This window comes from Triturus cristatus, chromosome 1_2, assembly GCF_964204655.1.
Source record: "Triturus cristatus chromosome 1_2, aTriCri1.1, whole genome shotgun sequence".
NCBI classification, from domain to species: Eukaryota; Metazoa; Chordata; class Amphibia; order Caudata; family Salamandridae; genus Triturus; species Triturus cristatus.
This window is the reverse complement of record NC_140580.1, coordinates 867,017,661-867,038,505: the sequence shown is the minus strand read 5'-3', so window position 1 is coordinate 867,038,505 and position 20,845 is coordinate 867,017,661.

Sequence of the window (20,845 nt, the reverse complement as noted above, 5' to 3'; positions counted from 1 at the left end):
AGTCCAAACATCCTCTCAATCACGCGTCTCGTCTGCCCATGGGTGTCATTGTACCGGTGTTCTGCGGCTGTTCTGGGGTTGCGGAGAGGCGTCATCAGCCATGGCATGTTGGGATAGCCAGAGTCCCCTACATGGAAACATCATGTGAAGAAGTGGGTCAGGAGATGGCGTAAGATACAAAGATAGCGCAAAACACAGGACTAACAGAGTATACCCACCAACAAGACATGCTCGTTCCGCGTGCAGCTGCAGCATCATTTCTGGCACCCTGCTACGCCTCATGATGTAGGCATCGTGTGCGGACCCTGGAAAACGGGCACAGACATGGGAAATCAGCATGTTAGCAAGACAGAGTGATAATGTTTGCGGTTCCGAAAGGCTACCTCATGTGCCTGTGGTGGTACCAAAGCCACATGTGTCCCATCAATGGCCCCAATTACGTGAGGCATCCCTCCCAGGGCATAGAACTCACCCTTGACACCTGTCAACTGCACCAACATCACTTCTAAAACATCATGCAGGACACGGCTGAACATTGTCTGTGACATGCCACCGACATCAGCTATGGTCAATTGAAACGTACAGGTGGCAAAAAAATGTAGGGCTGCCATCACCTTCATCTTGGGGGTCAGATCTGTAGGATACCTGTGTTGTCGTTGGAGGTGTGGTTCAAGCCGTCGGGTCAAGTCCTCTATCAACTCTTGCGAGAAACGGTATCTGCGTATGGAGTCATGTTCACGCATGGCATCCAGGTCTGGCATTCGTCTGGGGAGAGGCGGTGCCCTGCAGAGATTTGGAAGGAATAACCAAGAGTGAGTACATTACCACACCAATGTCACTGAGGTGAGCACATGTTCAACAGCTAATAAACATCTGCTTAATACAGAGTCTGGTCTGTGCAATACATCCAGGACACGTAGGCCAGCCAGGTGATACTCCTACGAAGAGCCAGCCACAATAGTTGCATGGCAGTGTTGACGTGACATACCATTAAAATAGCTGTGGGCCAGTGTAAGTGACCAGCCAGACACATTACATGAGTGACAGACATCCACATATCAGCATTTGAAGGATGTTATCTCATACAGACAGCTGGCGGGAGTCTAGACGCACAGGTCACATGTCATCTGAAAAAGGACAGATAACACACATTTCCATGAAGGGGTACATGTCAAAAAACGGATGACACAGACATTGAGACAACGCAGATATTGCCTCATGTCAGGAAGTCATCTTCGAACCATCATGACACATGTAACGTGTGAGTCCACATGTGGCATGGTGTGCGTATATGTGTGTCATGCACATATGCACACAGACACATGTTGGATGCTGCAACAGCAGATGGAGTTGACAGAACACCAATGGCAAGCTCATGGGAACACGTGACACACACATGACATAGTCACATCGTGGCACGCTGGTAGTCACATGTAAGGTGTAATTATCCGTGTACCTGGCATCAGGGGACAGTTGCGGGTGTTGGTGACTGTGCCATACCAGTGATGCAGTGCTTGACACGTGTGTCCTACATGCACACATGTGCAAAGTATAAAGGGGAAGTGTGCCACGTAGTGCCCCATCACACATGACATGTGTAAACAGCTCATCACACATCTATTGTGCCACAACATGATGAGACATGTGCCACATCACTGCCTGACACACCTAGGCCCTGCACATGAAGGACTGCACTGACAATGACTTGATGTCCAGCCTTGTGCGAGTCTCACACCTCCATTCCTTTCGTGTGCGCCTCCTATCACCAGTGTAAGCTGTGAAACGCAGTACACACGCTCTGAGGGCGTGTGTACGAGCCGTACTCATGCGTGTACAGACCGTACACGCGTGAGTACGTGCCGTATCACTAGTGCCTACGGTACCCCCAACTATAGTGATAGGCACGTACTCACGCGTGTATGGCCCGTACACGCGTGAGTACGTGACTATCACTATAGTTGGGGGTACTGTAGGCCCTAGTGATAGGCACGTACTCACGTGTGTACGGCCCGTACATGCGTGAGTTCGTGCCTATCACTATAGTTGGGGGTACCGTAGGCCCTAGTGATACGGCACGTACTCACGCGTGTACGGCCCGTACACGCGTGAGTACGTGCCTATCACTATAGTTGGGGGTACCGTAGGCCCTAGTGATACGGCACATACTCACGCGTCTACGGCCCGTACACACGTGAGTACGGCCTGTATCACTGTAGTGAATGGTGCCCTAGGGGTACGTGTGAAACGCGCCGTACCTGTGTGGGGATTTAAGAATTACAATGGGGACACATGAGGGACAAGAATTAGGGCCTAAATGCATGCTGGTTGTCATGGATACCGAGTTTGAAGTTCAAAATTTAACATCATGTGGTCTGGAAAAAGCAGTTGGCCGCATTATACATTGTTGCAAAGTGGTTGTTGACTTGACATGATGCTGCAAATTCGAAAGATGCTAAGGCTGTCACTGGTGTATGTTTAAAGGGATTGGAGGAAACATAGGATGCAAATGAGTCTGACCAATCACTCTGTACTCCTGTAAATGAAATAGGCCAGCAAGGCAGATATAAGGCAGGCAGAACCCATGGGAGGGCACTTGCCTGCACAACATGTCAGTCGATACCACTGCTGCTGTATTGTCTCCCTCTGGCACCATGTCAAGGACTGTGGAGAGGGCCCAGCCTTTCACCCAGGAGGAGAACGAGGCCCTGATGGATGTGATCCTCCCACGGTACCCCATGCTGTATGGTCGACCAGGGGAGCAGGTGAGTGCTGACTCCACTACCTTTGCCTGTGCATATTTTTTGTGTCTGTCACTTCTGGCATTGTGTCCAGGTGTGACAGGCATGCAATGTTGGGTGGAGTGGGTCCTGGGGGGGGGGGTGGATGGCTTATGTCTCTCATGCAGGGCTTGATGTAGTTCATGTGTGCACTCCTCACTTGCATTGTGCTTACTGTGACATTCACTGCATAGTGCATGGCACATTCAGCCAGCCTAATTCTTTTGGGCATTCTTGTTCTATTGTCCTGCGGTAATTCAGTGATCACCCCGGTGTGACAGGTGACTGCACCCACAGATGTGTGTGAGAGTTGAGTGGAGCTGTGGTGAGAGTGGTGAGAGTGTCCAAATGATGTGTACGCCCCCTGGACATTGATGTGTGTGAATGTTTTTTGTCATGTGGGTGAGTGTCTATGTGGAGTGTTGCACCACAGCTGCATTGAGGAGGCAACTGCTCAATCCATCTGATGTGAGAAGTAAGCCGTGCTGTGTGTCTGACTTGCTGAGCTAGCCCCACACCTGTGACCCCCCCTGGCAAGTGGCACATGTGCAGAGTGAGGTTTGCATCCGCTGTTGCCAATGGCAGGTGATTTATGTGTGCCTGTGTGTGTCTGTGTACTCTGCTGAGGTTTCGTCAGTGGCCTGGGGCATGTGACTGCTTTGCGGTGCTGTCCATCAGCCTTGTGTTGCTTGGGATGCACAGTGTGTGCCATGATCAGGGATTGTTTTGCACCCCTCATGCAACCTGTGTACTTACTATGCCATGTAGTGCATTGGTGCGTCCCCAGTGGAAAAAGTCCCTATGACTAAGGTGCTATTACTTGCCAGCATACTATGCCCTGTTCAACAAATCAAAGATGTTCAAATGTGTGTCTCTGTGACATGGTGCAGGTGTAGTTGTCCCACTTTGTCATCCACACAGGTAACCACAAGGGGAAGATCTGGAAGGATGCCGTCAAGGCCGTGCAATCGGTGGAGGGTCGCAGTCGGCGCCTGCCACAAGTGAGGAAGAGATGGCAGGACATCCGGTGCAGGACCCGGAGGATCGCCCGGGTCATGCTGAAGGAGGAGGCTCCTCGCAAGCATGGTGGGCGCCGGCACCTGACCCACCAGATGAAGCGTGTCCTGGCGGTGGTCTTCCCTGACCTGGAAAGGCGGATACAGGAGTTACAGCAGCAGGAAGGGGATAGGTACATGTGTGTTTGTTGTGTGTCGCCAGCTTTTGTAGCTGTTCAGTCGCCTGAAAACACTGCCAGGGTAAATATGTGCAGTGCATATCCTGTTCCCCCAAGTCAACCTGTGCTGTTCTTCCTCCCTTTCCCTCCTTGACATGTGTTACCTGGTCTGTGTGCTATCACTATTGCACATGGTCATCTAGGCTGCCAGTTTATCAAGGTGCACACCGCTTTCAGCATCATGTGTGGGGGTGGTCTGCCTGTGCCCTGTCCTCTTCAGTCATTTGGGGGTGCATAATTGTTGGCACTGATGCTGAGTCTCAACACAGGAGTGTGAGGGTTCAAATGAACAGACTTGCAGCATGCATTACCAATGTTGTGGCCTCAGACATGATGTGCATGAGTGGGATATATGCATAGTGCTGGGACGGTTGCTCCTGTAACAGTCAGCTCATTACAGGACCATGGAGCAGTGTGCCCACTACAGTCCCCTGACACAGCCTGCCCTCCTACTCATGTGTATCATCCAACACTGTGCACATTCACTGTGGGTTCAGTATGGCTCTGCCTCTGTGGCATTGTTCCCTGGCCTAGGTAGTATTTTTAACATGTGGGATACATTTGTCCACTGGACAGGGATACACCAGTTTGCTTGTGCATACTCACACTGGGCAGTGTCTGTGTGGCTATTCACAACAATCTGTTGATGTTTGTTTGTGACCAATATGTTTTGGCAGCCCTACAAGGTGATGTCGTGTTAATGAAGCTAGTTTTCAAGCACAGTTATTGTAACCCTGAATAAGAGGTGTCACTTCTTGATCGGTATCAGTCACATTGACTCAGGTATGGGTGGGTGTGTGCGGGAGGGGCGTACATGTTCAACCCTGATGTTTCATTGCCAGTTCTGACTTGTGTGTGATGATTCGCAGTACAGAAAGTCATCGTGCAGTGCCCCCGTGATGTTGGCCAGTGCTTAATGTTCGTGCTTCGTAGCCTGTGTCAGATTTTGACAATCATGTATCCTGCTTGTACATTTTTGGCACCTGTGTGTGGTTCAGATGCTACACAGTTGTGACTTTGTGTGCTGACATCTGTGGGTAAATTCTGGCTTGCCATGAGGGGTAACCCACAGTACAGCTAGGCTTTTTTGCTAAACAATTGCAGGCCCATTAGCTTATGCATTGTCCTGGGTGTGGACATGTGTGCCACTCCAGATGACAGTCAGTAGGTCATATGTGTAGCCAACTGTGTGATCAGGTGACGGATAGCCATGTGACAAATGACATTATTCAAGTTGTTACTCAGAGAAAATGTCCATAGGCACTCACTACACCTGTCAACATGTCTCAATGTTTCATATGCTTGACCTTGTTGTTTTGTTTTGAAGGACAATGATGTGCCTGCATGACAGATGTCTCCCAAGGAAGTGCACAAGACACCACCTTTACACTTTCCAGGGACACGCTGGCACATTTTAAAGTAAGGCACAGTTTGAACAAAACTTGTTTGGAGTTCATACATATACATGTTCCCACAGTGTGGTAGCATTTGGGTTAGTCCTTGGTTGTTGCTGATACCAACTTACGAGTGTCAAGTCATCCAGACCACCGTGGTGCCATGTATATGTACTTACTGGTACGCCATTTCTGCCTAACAATGGCTGCTTTGAATGAGTCTGGCAGCTCAGACAATGACTGTGTACATGTAGTTTGGTGTGCACCTCCTTGTGTGACTTCTGCTATACAGACACATGTGTGTTGTGTTCACAGAGTGCCACATTCACACATTCTAGACATGTCCATTGTGTAAAGGGTTGTGATTCTCCAGGAGTCACAATGTATTTCTTTGGGGTGTCAAAAGTACTCACAGGTCTCTGAGTGTGGGGACACCTTCTGCATTGGCATGTGGTATTTGGCCTTGAGTGTGACAATACTGTTTGGTTCACAGTGAACAAGAGGTGGCATGCCTTCATAGTCTCGCTGTGCTCAACTGATCCCAGACACTAGCTTCTCATGATCTTGTGATTTCAAATTATTTGCTGTTGTGTCCTAATTTTCATTGTCTCCAAGTGGCATGGTGGGTCAACCAACTGGGGAGTGCAGGGCTTACATATGTGGGGAGTATTCTAGATGTTACTCATGATGCCTTTCCTGATATGCACTGTTGCCTATTTTCTTTGGACTCATGTGTCAGATGTATACAGGTGACTGATTTTTTCCTGTCTCTTCACCTTGCCCACAGCATCATCGGAGGACACCGAGGGAGACACCGGCACAGACGTGGAGGAGGGATCGAGCAGTGGTGCCACCACTGCTGAAGAGTCGGTGGAATCTAGTGGCACGGAGGGCGAGGGGAGTGAGGCGGAGGACCTGCCCAGTACCAACACTGACTACGAGGCAGACGGGTCCGAGGCTGAGCTCCCAGAGGGGGCGGAGGCTGCTCCCACAGCTGAATGCAGCAGTACATCTCTTGCCGCCCCCTCCATTCCCATCACCGCCCTCCCACTTGCTCGGGTCCCTTCTGTCCGTGCTAGGCCACACCGTGTCTCCTTCGTGCCAGGCACCGCACCCCCTGCCCCTGTCCCCCCTGCTGCCCTCACTGCCGAGTCTGTGGACATTCAGCGGCAGTTGCAAGTTGGGCAGACATCGATCCTGACTGTCCTCCATGGCCACACCAGAGTGCTGACACAGATGGTGTCGTACATGGAGGGCATGTCATCAGCGATGTCTGACCAACGGATGTTGCTGAGGTCCCTGGACTCGTCACTGACGGCAGTAGTGAGTCACCTGCAGCGCTGCCTCCCCCCTACCCCTGCCCCATCCACAAGTCCCACACCCATGCCTGTCCCAAGCACACCAAGACATCCACACACACGCACCCCACCAGACACAAGCAGTACACCACCACGTAAGGGCAAGCGCACACCTCCTGACACGCACACTCAGGGGGAAGCAGGCACACCCACTGGGTCTGGGGCACACAGGCAGGCACGCAGCCACAGTCCTCGTACACATGACTCACTCCCCAGTCCCTCCGATGTCACTCCCCTTGGCTCCCCTGCCCCAGATTCGGAGAAGGAGGCCTACTTTGCTGGGCTGGGCCTCAGCCCCACTAGTTCACCTGGCCGGAAATGGTCAAGGCACTCCACGAGTAGGGGAGTTAAGTCCCTCAGCCTGTCCACCACCTCCCCCAGTAGCGCTGCAACCCATCCCTCCGACCCCCCCCTCCTTGGGGCCTGTTGTTTCTCCGGGTGCAGGGGAGACGCTTGAAGAACTGGCAGAAGTGTGCAGCGCTGAGCTCACCTCCACCTTTGGAGCTGCCCCACCCCCTGTGGTGGAGTCGTCCATCCCTGCACCCACCACACCTACCCTTTCCCCTCCTGTCCCTGCGGTGCCTGGTCCTTCCCCACATGATGCCCCCCCCAGTCGCTGAACCAGAGGTTTAGTATGTGCAGGCAAGCTAGGGGAGACGCGTGGCCATGTGTCCCCCCCAAGGACTTCATATCTGGACTGGCCATTGGCCTTTGTACATAGTGTTCTTTACTACATCTTATTTTTTCATGCTGAATAAAGCATTTTATTTTCCGTTTTGAAAAGTCTTGCATTTCATGTATTGATGTTGATGCTGAGGCTCCAGTAGTTGGGGTTGTGGGAATGTGTTATGTTTCATGGAAATGTTGTAGTCTGCTGCTCATGGGGTGGAACCTGGTATCTGCGTGCCCTCACAAGGTCTCTGCAAAGAATCTTTGGTCGTGTCTGCTCTTTGTGTTTGGAGACATTGTCCCTAGGAGTGTTCCTTCCTCTGTGGCACCTGACATCTCCCCTGCAGAGGGTTGCACAATTGTTGTGTTGCCCTGTGTCTACATTTCCTTTGTTGGTGATGGATCCTTTCAACTCTGGCCATGCCTGCTCAGCAATGTCTCCGGCTGCATCGTCTGTGCCATCCTTGGTACTCACTGTACTTGTGTATAGAGTATTTTGCAATGCCTTCATGGAGAAATTGTCCCTTTTCCGCACAATGCATGTGTGTAATCCCAGCCTAGTACACATATGGTACTTATTCTGCTGGGTATTTGAACACCTGACTCACAATTGTGGCCATTGTATCTGTGGGAACTCCACCCTATTCCTTCCATGACAGACAACATCTTGGTGGCTGGCCCAGCACCTGAACATTCTTATCAGTCCTGGGATGTGCGTGACAGTGTGTGTTCTCTTTGGCTCTCGTTGGGCCCGATTCACAGAACTAACTTAAGACAAAATCCTAAACTTACTACCATTTTCGTATTCACAGAAGGCACTTACTCATTTTTGCATTCACAGAAGACACTTACTCACCTCGGTATTCACAGAAGTTAGGAGTCCTAACTTTAGGACTCCTAAATGCCTTCTGTGAATACTGAAAGTATTACAATTAGGATTTTTCTCATTTTAGGAGTCCTAAAGTTAGGACTCCTAACTTTAGGACTCCTAAACTGAGAAATTTTAAGGCTTTCGGTATTCACAGAAGGCATTTAGGAGTCCTAAAGTTAGGAGTCCTAACTTTACTACTACTAAATAGAGAAAAATCCTTATTTTAAGGCTTTCGGTATTCACAGAAGGCATTTAGGAGTCCTAAAGTTAGGAGTCCTAACTATACTACTACTAAACTGAGAAAAATCCTAATTTTAAGGCTTTCGGTATTCACAGAAGGCATTTAGGAGTCCTAAAGTTAGGACTCCTAACTTCTGTGCATAACGAAATGAGTAAGTGCCTTCTGTGAATACCAAAATGAGTAAGTGCCTTCTGTGAATGCCAAAATGGTAGTAAGTTTAGGATTTTATCTTAAGTTAGTTTTGTGAATCGGGCCCTTAGATTATTAGGCAGTGACATGACTATACAGTCTTGTGGCATGATCTCAGTGTGTGTATTGTGCTGCATCTGCCAGGGGTGGGTATGCATGTGTTATTTGTTCTCACACCCACATGTGGTGTGTCATGCAGTGGGGGAAAGACATCCATCCTCCTGGGAGTGGGACACTGCTGTCAGTGATGTGTTGTTATGGCACTATCATCATTGTCCAAAGTTAGGGATGCGTACATACACCCATGGAGTTGTGGTCATCTGATAATGATGTACACCCCCCCATGTCTCTGTCCACTTCTGGGAGTCCTCTGCACCCACTCATATATGTCTGTCCACTGCTGGTATTCCTCTGCACCCACCCCCATGTCTCTTTCCACTGCTGGGAGTCCTCTGCACCCACCCCCATGTCTCTGTCCACTGCTGGGAGTGATGGGCACCCACCCCTCACATGTCCCTGTCCACTGCTGGTATTCCTCTGCACCCACCCCCATGTCTGTGTCCACTGCTGGTATTCCTCTGCACCCACCCCCATGTCTGTGTCCACTGCTGGTATTCCTCTGCACCCACCCCCATGTCTCTGTCCACTGCTGGGAGTGATGGGCACCCACCCCTCACATGTCCCTGTCCACTGCTGGTATTCCTCTGCACCCACCCCCATGTCTGTGTCCACTGCTGGTATTCCTCTGCACCCACCCCATGTCTCTGTCCACTGATGGGAGTGATGGGCACCCACCCCTCACATGTCCCTGTCCACTGCTGGTATTCCTCTGCACCCACCCCCATGTCTCTGTCCACTGCTGGAGTTGATATGCACCCACCCCCATGTATCTGTCCACTGCTGGGAGTCCTCTGCACCTACCCCCACGTCTCTGTCCACTGCTGGGAGTCCTCTGCACCCACCCCCATGTCTCTGTCCACTGCTGGAGTTGATATGCACCCACCCCCATGTATCTGTCCACTGCTGGGAGTCCTCTGCACCTACCCCCACGTCTCTGTCCACTGCTGGGAGTCCTCTGCACCCACCCCCATGTCTCTGTCCACTGCTGGGAGTGATGGGCACCCACCCCTCACATGTCCCTGTCCACTGCTGGTATTCCTCTGCACCCACACCCATGTCTCTGTCCACTGCTGGTATTCCTCTGCACCCACCCCCATGTCTGTGTCCACTGCTGGTATTCCTCTGCACCCACCCCCATGTCTGTGTCCACTGCTGGAATTCCTCTGCATCCACCCCCATGTCTGTGTCCACTGCTGGTATTCCTCTGCACCCACCCCCATGTCTCTGTCCACTGCTGGGAGTGATGGGCACCCACCCCTCACATGTCCCTGTCCACTGCTGGTATTCCTCTGCACCCACCCCCATGTCTGTGTCCACTGCTGGTATTCCTCTGCACCCACCCCATGTCTCTGTCCACTGATGGGAGTGATGGGCACCCACCCCTCACATGTCCCTGTCCACTGCTTGTATTCCTCTGCACCCACCCCCATGTCTCTGTCCACTGCTGGGAGTCCTCTGCACCCACCCCCATGTCTCTGTCCACTGCTGGGAGTCCTCTGCACCCACCTCCATGTCTCTGTCCACTGCTGGAGTTGATATGCACCCACCCCCATGTATCTGTCCACTGCCTGGAGTCCTCTGCACCTACCCCCATGTCTCTGTCCACTGCTGGGAGTCCTCTGCACCCACCCCCATGTCTCTGTCCACTGCTGGGAGTGATGGGCACCCACCCCTCACATGTCCCTGTCCTCAATTTCCCGGCAGTTTTGGGCTCCCGTAAAAAATGCTACGTGCGGAGTGACGTAGGCACGAATCGTACTTGCTGGTCCGTAAAACGCTGCCTGACTCCGTCCGGACGTCGCGGATGCGCCGTCCAGATTCAGATTTGTATGTATTTTTTTGCCAGTCGGTCTTTTGTACGACTCGTACGGAAATAGTATTTCTGTGCGAATCGTACTTGCGAGTTTGTAAGGTGTTTTTCCCGGGTACGAGTCGGACGGAGAAAACGCTCCTTACGACCATTTGTACCCGGGTTTTACAGGATCGGAATCGGCACCTTGGTGATTGTCCAAAAATAAGAAAGCCATTTTTCTAAAGCAAATCTGAGGAAATTAGATTAAACACACCAGAAAAGCTGGGAGCATGGGAGAAGAAAACAAAAGAAAGGAAGTATGGATTAAATGGGCAAGAATAAAGGAGCGGGAGGAAGTAGACTATAGTTGGGGGTCTAGGTAGCAGAGTTATGGTAAGGGAGGAGTACAAGGGCATACGCAGGTACAGCAGTACAATAGTGCATGTAAAGTTGATTTACTATGGTAGAGGAAGGAATAGGGTTTCTAAGTTAGAGGCAGCGCGGGAGGATTGGGTAAAGAATATTGTGAAAGAAGACAGGGTAGCAACCAACTTGGGTGTAGGAAGGAGGGATGCAAGTAAGAGGAATATAAAAAAGAGGGGTGTGGAGGATTCTTGCACCCCACAACAAGATAAACACAGCACACACAAAAAGGAGTGACAGATGCAGTACAGATTTCCCCCCTTCAAAAATCAAGTGATCTATGTGATCCTGGAAAGAAATGACAGCATGGAATTTGTTCAACATGAAGGATATTCACCAGGATTGATCCAGCATACGGGGAATGCTGCTTACTTGATGGAAACAGTTTAGTAGAGAAAGCTTTCCCAGAAAATGTTTCCTAAAGTAAACTTTTTAGAAAATATATATTTTTGAAAATATATTTTTATTGATGACACAAGGACATCCATCAACCATTTAGTATTTACAATAATGCATTTCCAACAGACAATTAGCATTACATAGCCAAAGTATCTTATTAATTAATAAGTAATCATAACATTGGTCAATAGCTGTTCTTGACATATAGACAAAAAAATGCAAGTAAGACAGGTAAAAAATAAGTAAGTAAATAGAAGCCAATCATGCATCATTCTAGTAATCATGCGCGAAGGTACCCCATATGGATTCAAGTTTCATTGTTAAGCGTAGTCCTCTGGCTTGAATCAGAGCCTTCTCTCTTTCATAGACTTCCATCAAGATAGCTCACCACTCCACAGCCTTGGGGGATCTTGGGGAAATCCATGCCCTTGCTTTAGAAAGTTGCGTAGCAACCAACATGATAGAAAAAAGAGATCACAGTGAAGAAATGGTTGCTACATTATAACCCAACATGATCTCATTAATGGTCAAGAAATAATCTAGGCCAAGGCGGACCCTAGAGATATACCTGATTTCCTTCCAAAATATCTCCAGCATTGGGAAGGTGACAAACATATATACAATATTCGCAGCCATCAGGTCGCACTTTGGGCATTTACCTCGATTGCTCACATAGCTTCCCTCTTTCTGTCCTTAGCTGGCTATTTTTTTCAGAGTACAGTATAGCATACTTATCATCCAGAATTGTTGCAGCTTTAAATTAATTGAGTGGACGGATCCATCCAAAGTTGCTAGGGCGTTACTAACTACATGGAAGTAATATCTTCCCCCAGCGCCATGCCCCATTTTGTCACCAGTTTTACACACAAATCATTCTAGGCTGGCTAAGAAGTTGATATACAGTGCTGATTACTGATTTCACACATTTATCATACAAGTACACCATTATCTCAGATACTTCCACCGTTTAATCCTTTGTCATCTCAAGAAGTAATCCCTAAACTGCAGATATTTGAAAAATTACTTTTGTGGGAGTAAGAAGGAGGCTTGTAAATTTGGAAAGGTTCGAAAGCAGTTGTGGTCATAGAGATGTCCCAGTCGAAACACCCCGTGGCTAGCCCCTATTCTAGAAGCATTATCAAGGAATATCTCTGGAAAAATCAGGTTGTCCCATAGTGAAAAGCCACCATGAAATACTGGCAAGGAGCATTTAGCTAAGATTGCACGCCATATGTACACTATATCTAAAAGTCTTAAAGCGGACTCTCTTAAAATAATTTGGGTCATTAGTCCTGTAGAGAAACCATCTGCTGTCACGCCTGAGAGCTAAACAATGGCTAAAATCCTGATTCTCGGCTGAAAGGAGGCTCCGCAAGTGATCCACAAATGCTGTCCAATAGTAAAATTTTAAATCTAGAAGATGTAGCCCCCCTTGATTATATGGGAGTTTAATACATTTTATTGTGCTGTGTGCGTGTTTATATCCCCAAATAAAACTACTTATCGCAACCTCTAGTTTTTTAAAGAAAGAATTAGGAATACACAAAGGAATAGAATGAAACATATATAACATTTTTGGAAGTATTTTCATTTTAATATGACATCTCCCAATTATGTTGATTGGCAGTTTGTGCCAGCTTCTCGGCTTCTTATTTACAGATTGAAACAAAAACTCACAGGTCAATCTTATTATTAGTTCGTTCTGCAGGGAAATACGATTCCCCAAGTAAGTAACAGTTGAACACTTCCCAAAAATTGGCCTATCCAATTTAAAATTAGAAAGTACTTGTGTCTTATTGAAGTTTAATTTATATTCCAAAAAAGAACCAAAAATATCTGCTTCATGTTTTATAAAATCCACAGAGGCAGCAGGGTCGAATGTAAAAACAGCAAAATCATCCGCATAGGCAGTGACCTTCAAATCAGAGGATCCTGATCGGAAAGTTTGTATGTTTTTATTATTATGTGGTTCAATATATAGCGCAAATAATAACGGTGGAAGGAAGCATCCCTGACGCCTACCCCAATATATTCAAAATGGGGTAGACTGTAGCTAGTATAAAGCAGTTTGGCCTGTGGTTTACTGTATAATGCCTGTATCCACATGATATACCGCCCTCCCAGTCAAAATGATGAGAGTGTTGCCCAAAGACACCCCCAAACCACACAGTCGAATGTTTTTTTCTGCATCTATGTTCATATATTTTTCTCTCGAAGAAATAGCAAAACTTACAGAACAAAGAGCTGAAACCTTTGTATTTACAAATGAGGAAACTCAACAAATTTATTCTCTGATTGAAGAAACTGAGAGTATCAGTACAAGTACCAACTCTATGCAATCAAGCATAAAGCAGTTACTATGCATATCTAAGAAAACAATTAATCAACGTCTTCACGCAAGTACCCTCATCAAATACCACAAAGTACAATGAATCCAGAGGGGATTAAGAATTTCATTAAAATCTACATTGGGCAAGAACAACACGAGATTCACGGAAAAGTGGCAGGCAATCTTAAACAAGTCTTCTCTAGATCTGTCAGAAGCTGTGCAACCACAAGCACGGGAGCAGAATGTCGCTAGCTCCCAATGCCCCACCAAGGTTTCTCAGCAAGACACAATTTCTATTTACACAATGCCGAGGGAACCCCAGGGGGGAAAGGTTTGGGACAGAGAAGAGGCTGCTCACACCCGTCTGATTCTTCCTTCAGCCTCAGACGCCTGCTGCTCGTCTTCTTCCGGCAATTAGGTGTTGCTGTAAGAAAATAATTGTTAAACTGAAAACTCCTGACACCTTCCTACTTCCCACACCAGCCCTCTGTAAATCTACCTACCCTGAAGTGGTGTGAGCTTTGCTCCTCTTCGTTTTAAGTGTTATTCTTGACCTTGTATTCTGTAACTGTAAATAATATGATTACCTTTTCTATTGAACCTGTTATTCTAATTATCTATGTATTTATTCACAGGCGCCTTACTGGTTCCTCACCTCAACTGGTCAATGCTGTTGTATTGTAAGAAGGTAAGTGTTCTTCCTCAGAATCTAATATTGGTCTTCTAATTAATTTCTCTTCACCATGAACTTAAGCTGGAAACTCCTCTTTTAAATTCTTGAAGTTAACTCGCTTCCTACACTAGTTTTAACGATTCTACTGAACTAACTTAATTATACTATTGCTTCGTTTTTTGGTTTCATTTCCAACATTAAAGTTACTTGTGCTGACTCTCCTTATTGTACTGGTGCCCAATGAAAATATGCGCATGCTCGAAGACAAACACACTTGTCCTTTCCTCATGCACATTACTAGAAAATATTACGGAACAGTCTTACTGCAGTTTTCTGATAATTCCGCTTCCTGCCGCGACCTTCCGAAAATGCTGCTGTCGCTCTACACTCTCCCCAGGTAAGTAAACACGGGAGTTTTCAGATGCGTCCTATCTTCCTCACAGTTCAGGTGAAGTGTGCCACAGAGCGAGATCAACACCTGAAAGTTAACGATTGCGGAAAAAAGCTAGAACGCGCCACAGAGTTTTCTTCAGCAGTCTCTTTTAACCGCTATCTTGGGAATGACGGGTGACCGCTTTAATTTCCTTTGCCTTGACTTATTTTTAAGAGCAATTATGCTCACAGAGAATCTCGTTCTCAACAGATTTTTGGGGATCCTGACAGTACCCTCCCTCAAAGTAGTACCTCTCGGCTTGGGTTTGCCTGGAAACTTCTTGTGAAATTCCTTTATCAATCTTGGAGCAGGAACATCGTTGACAACTCCCACGATCTCTCTTCAGGTCCATAACCCTTCCAGTCTAGAAGGTAGTACAGTTGTCCCTTGCGAATCTTTGCATCTAACACTTGCTTCACTTCAAATTCCTCACGTTGTTCGGTTTGAATTGGTCTAGGAGGTTTACTTATTCGCACCTCATTTGATATTTGATGCCTTCTTTAATAGAAAGACATGAAACACAGGATGAACCGACAATCCCTTAGGTAAACTTAGTCGATAAGTCAAGGCACTTAACTTCTTCTCAATCAAATAAGGGCCTATAAACCTAGGCTGCAACTTCCTGTTTCCCTTAAGTCGAAGATTCTTCGTGGTTAGCCAAACCTTATCTCCTACTCGTAATTCTGGTTCTTTTCTTCTCTTTTTGTCAGCATAATGTTTGTAATTTTCTTTTGCTGTGGTTAAGTTTTTTATGGCTAAACTATGTACCCTAGTCATATGCTCTACTAGATCTGTAACTGCAGGGACATCTGCTTCCTGAAAATTTAAAGATTGATTGGGATGCCTTCCTGTGTTCAAATAGAAAGCAGAATAACCTGTGGACACATTTTTCGCGTTATTATGTGCAAACTCTGCTGCCCACAAGTATTCTGGCCAGTCGCCCTCCTGATCTAACAAACATAATCTAAGGTACTGTTCCAGCTCTTGATTTGTTCTCTCAGTTTGGCCGTCTGTTTCTGGATGATAACTAGTTGTGTACCTAGATTCTATATTCAACCTCTCAGTGAAAGATCTCCAAAAATGAGAGAGAAATTGGGAGCCTCTGTCGGATATTAACACCTTTGGTATTCCATGAGCTCAAACTATGTTTTGGCTAAAAACTTGAGCTAATGTCTTGGCTGTGGGTATACCTTTTAAAGGTATAAAATGTACCATTTTGGAAAATGCATCTATACAAACTAGTATAGTATCAAACCTTTGAATCGATGGTAGTTCTACAATTAAGTCTAAAGTGACTGTGTGCCACGGATAGGGTGGGGTGGGCAAGGGCTGTAAAAGACCTTTGGGAGCTTGTCTCTCTGGTTTTCCCCTCGCGCAAGTCTCACATGTGGCTACGTACTTACGTATATCCTTGATCATATTTGGCCACCAAAAACGTCTTCGAATCAGGTCTTCAGTTTTCAAGATTCCTTTATGACCTGCTAAAATGTTATCATGACATTCCTTTAAGGCCTTTTGTTGCATCTCCAGCGTAGGCAGGTAGAGGGCTCCTTTGTGATACAGTAAACCCCCTCTAACTTCTCGTCTGGGAATTTCTTTTAACCAGTTCACAATCTCTTCTTGGGTCATCGAATTCTGATTTTCATCTTCTAATGCCTCTTTTAAAACTGCGCCTATTACTCATTCTGCAGGTATAATTTCGTGTCTCTTGATGTCTTTCGAAATATCTTCTGTACCCAATCTAGAAAAAGCGCCAGGCGTACCATTTTGTGAACCTGGCCGATACGTGATGATGAAATCATAGTCAGGGAAAAATAAAGACCAACGCAATTGCCTGGGTGTTAAAGTTTTAGCAGATTTTAGAAACTTCAAATTTCGATGGTCTGTATAAACTGTGACCACATGCCTGGCACCCATTAAGTAGTGTCTCCACTCTTTATAAGCATCTTTAATGGCCAATAGTTCCTTTTCAGTTATTGTATAATTGACCTCAGCCGGGGTCAACTTTCGAGAACGGAAAGCCACTGGATGCAATTGCCCTGTGGTTTTATGTCTTTGAGATAATACACCTCCTAAGGCGAAGTTAGAGGCATCAGTCTCCACATAGAATGGCTCCGATGGATCTGGGTGAAGTAAAATTGGTCCAGAAGTGAAGTCTTTCTTCCGCAGTGAGAAGGCCTCTTCAGCCTCCCTTGACCATTCAAAGCTCACCCCCTTCTTCAGCAATCTGGTTAATGGAATACATTTTTTAGAAAAGTCTTAAATAAATCTCCTGTAGAAGTTTGCGAATCCGATGAAACTTTGAAATTCTTTCACTGATTTAGGGGAATCCCAATCCATCACTGCCTTTATCTTGTTTTTATCCATAGTAATTCCATCAGGAGAGAGCACAAAACCTATGAATTCTACAGAGGAAACGTTAAATGCACATTTTTCCAACTTTACAAACAGACGTAACCTTTGTAGCACTTTTTTCACGTGTACTTCATGCTACTCCACAGTGTTTGAATAAATCAGTATATCATCAATATACACAATGGCATTTCGATCTATGAACTCCTTTAACACATCATTTATAAAATGCTGGAATGCTGCAGGAGCATTACATAGGCCGTAGGGCATCACTTGGTATTCAAAGAGCCCACACTTAGTTCGGAAGGTGGTTTTCCATTCATCACCTTCTCGTATCCAAACAAGGTGATATGCCCCCCTCAGATCCAATTTGGTATATACTTGTGCTCCTTTTACCTGGTCCAAAAGGACAGAGATTAAAGGCAAAGGATATCTGTTCTTAATGGAGATCCGATTGATTGCTCTATAATCTATACAGGTTCTCAATTCTCCATTCTTCTTAGGGATGAAAAAAGTGGCAAAGAGACAGTCGTATAAAACCATTTTCAAGATATTTTTGCAAGTAATTCTTCAAGTGGGCGTCTTCATGCTCCGTTAAAGCATAAATTCTGCTGCACGGAAGATTGGCGCCTGGCTCCATTTCTATTTTACAATCAAAATCTCTATGCGGAGGGAGTCTTTCTGCTTCTACCTTGCTGAAAATATCTCGAAATTCTGTGTACTCCTCTGGTAATTCGGTAGTAGTTATTATACAAATTGTTGCCTCTCTTTCACTTAAATGAAACGCTGGTGACTTCATATGATCTCTCGGACATTTCTTATAGCAATTCTTCTTACAATATTTCGACCTTAATGCTGTAGTTCGAGCACCCCAATCTATTGTCGGATTATGTTCAGTGAGCCATGGCAGACCCAATATCAATTGAAACTGTGGAGCATCAATTAAATTGAACTGCAAGGTTTCCAGGTGTCCTTCATCCGACTCTAACTCTACTGGTTCAGTATGGCTCACAATGGGGCCGAATGAGAGGTTGGTGCCATCAACCGCACAAACTGCTTCACTCTGTTCCTTCTTGATAGCTCTTAACCCAATTTTCTCTGCAAACCTCAAATCGCAAAAATTGCCTGTACCTCCTGAGTCGACCATCACTGTTACTTGAGTCAAAGTTTCCTCTCTGAATCGCAATGTCATCATCATAACTAAAAGAGGGGATGCAGACTGTAAGGTGTTGGCCAAGGTATGCGTATCTGGAGTTGTTTCCACTTTTGCAACCACCAGTCCAACTCCATTTACTGGTGGCGCACGGCGTTTTCCGCCGGTGATTGCTTGGGTTTCTTTGGACAATTACGAACAAAATGTCCGCTGCCACCACAATAAAGACACTGTTGATTAACTCTTATTCGTTCCTTTTCCTCCTTAGAGAGGGGGCCTCGAATTGCTTCAATTTGCATTGGTTCTCCTCCCCGGACCGTGTCAGTTCCTTTAGTACTTTCCACTCTGACTCGATCAAATCATGGAACACTGGAACGAAATTCCCTCTTTTTCTCACCTCTTCTCTCACTTTGACGAAAGTCTATTTCCAGAACCAAATCAACTAATGAGAGATTTCCGAAGGTCTATTTAGCACTTGAGCCAATGCGCCTTTTAACTCATCTTTTAAACCTCGATAGAACACCGCCACTCTCTTGTTTTCTGGCCACTCCATCTCTACTACCAGTTTATTAAACTGAGCCAAATAAGAAATTAGATCACGGTTCCCCTGTTAAATTTCCAGTAGCTCATTTTCCGTTGCCTGCGTTGCCTTTCGTCTGTCAAAAAATCGTAGAAACTCCTTTTTGAATTCATCAAGGTCGTATAAAATAGGGTCATTTCTGGTCACCATTGGCATCGACCATGACGCAGCGTCACCGCTTAAATATGATAGAATAAATGCCACTCAAGACTGCGCATTGGGGAAAAGTTCTGGGCGACACATAAAGTGAAGAGTACACTGTGTCAGAAAGACTTGAGCCTTCTGTGGGTCTCCATTAAAACGCTGTGGTGGGGCTAATGGGATCACAGGTGATAAAGAATGAATTACTTGAGTTGTTATCTTGGGCTGAGAGACAGAAGCATCACTTGAATTTCCTTCTTGAGAGGTCGAATATTTAAAACTGGGTTCCGACATAAAATTACTCATCTTAAACATCAGGTCTGCAGTTTCTTTCCTAAGCTCTCTATTTTCCACTCTTACCGAGATTAATTCCCTTTGTATACTATCTAAAAGTTCTCCTAACTTTTTGAAATCTAAACCCTCCGCCAATCTGCTCAGGTGCTAATTAAGTACGTGGGCACTTCACTCTGTCAGAAGCTGTGCAACCACAAGCACGGGAGCAGAATGTCGCTAGCTCCCAATGCCCCACCAAGGTTTCTCAGCAACACACAATTTCTATTTACGCAATGCCAAGGGAACCGCAGGGGGGAAAGGGGATGGGACAGAGAAGAGACTGCTCACACCCGTCTGATTCTTCCTTCAGCCTCAGACGCCTGCTGCTCATCTTCTTCCGGCAATTAGGTGTTGCTGTAAGAAAATAATTGTTAAACTGAAAACTCCTGACAACTTCCTACTTCCCACACCAGCCCTCTGTAAATCTACCTACCCTGAAGTGGTGTGAACTTTGCTCCTCTTCATTTTAAGTGTTATTCTTGACCTTGTATTCTGTAACTGTAAATAATATGATTACCTTTTCTATTTAACCTGTTATTCTAATTATCTATGTATTTATTCACAGGCTCCTCACTGGTTCCTCACCTCAACTGGTAAATGCTGTTGTATTGTAAGAAGGTAAGTGTTCTTCCTCAGAATCTAATATTGGTCTTCTAATTAGTTTCTCTTCACCATGGACTTAAGCTGGAAACTCCTCTTTTAAATTCTTGAAGTTAACTCGCTTCCTACACTAGTTTTAACGATACTACTGAACTAACTTAATTATACTATTGCTTCGGTTTTTGGTTTCATTTCCGACATTAAATTTACTTGTGCTGACTTTCCTTATTGCACTGGTGCCCAATGAAAATATGCGCATGCTCGAAGACAACACACTTGTCCTTTCCTCATGCGCATTACTAGAAAATATTACGGAACAGTCTTACTGCAGTTTTCTGATAATTCCGCTTCCTGACGCAACCTTCCGAAAATGCTGCTGTCGTTCTGGAATCAGAAATCAGTTTTTTCAAATTCATGCACACACTGAGATTATGCCACTTTTTTGCTCATACAGTGGAGGAGAACTTACGTCCACAAACCAACACCTTACTAGGACTACGGAATAAAAGGACATTCATTGCCCCGATAAGCTACAAGGTATTAGATGTGTTCGAGACAGTTGTAAAAAAGGATCTGCGCAAAGTTTTCAGGCAAACCAAATCCAAATCTTCAAACTTTACACACAAAAAAAGACAAACATTAGAACAAATCGTTCTGACCCAGAGGTAACCATCTGTCAGGCGGATAAGGGAGGCGCCATGGTGATCATGGATACTTGTTACTAATTGGAGAACATTCATGAGCATGTGCAAGGCAATAACACCTACATGAATTTGTAATTTGA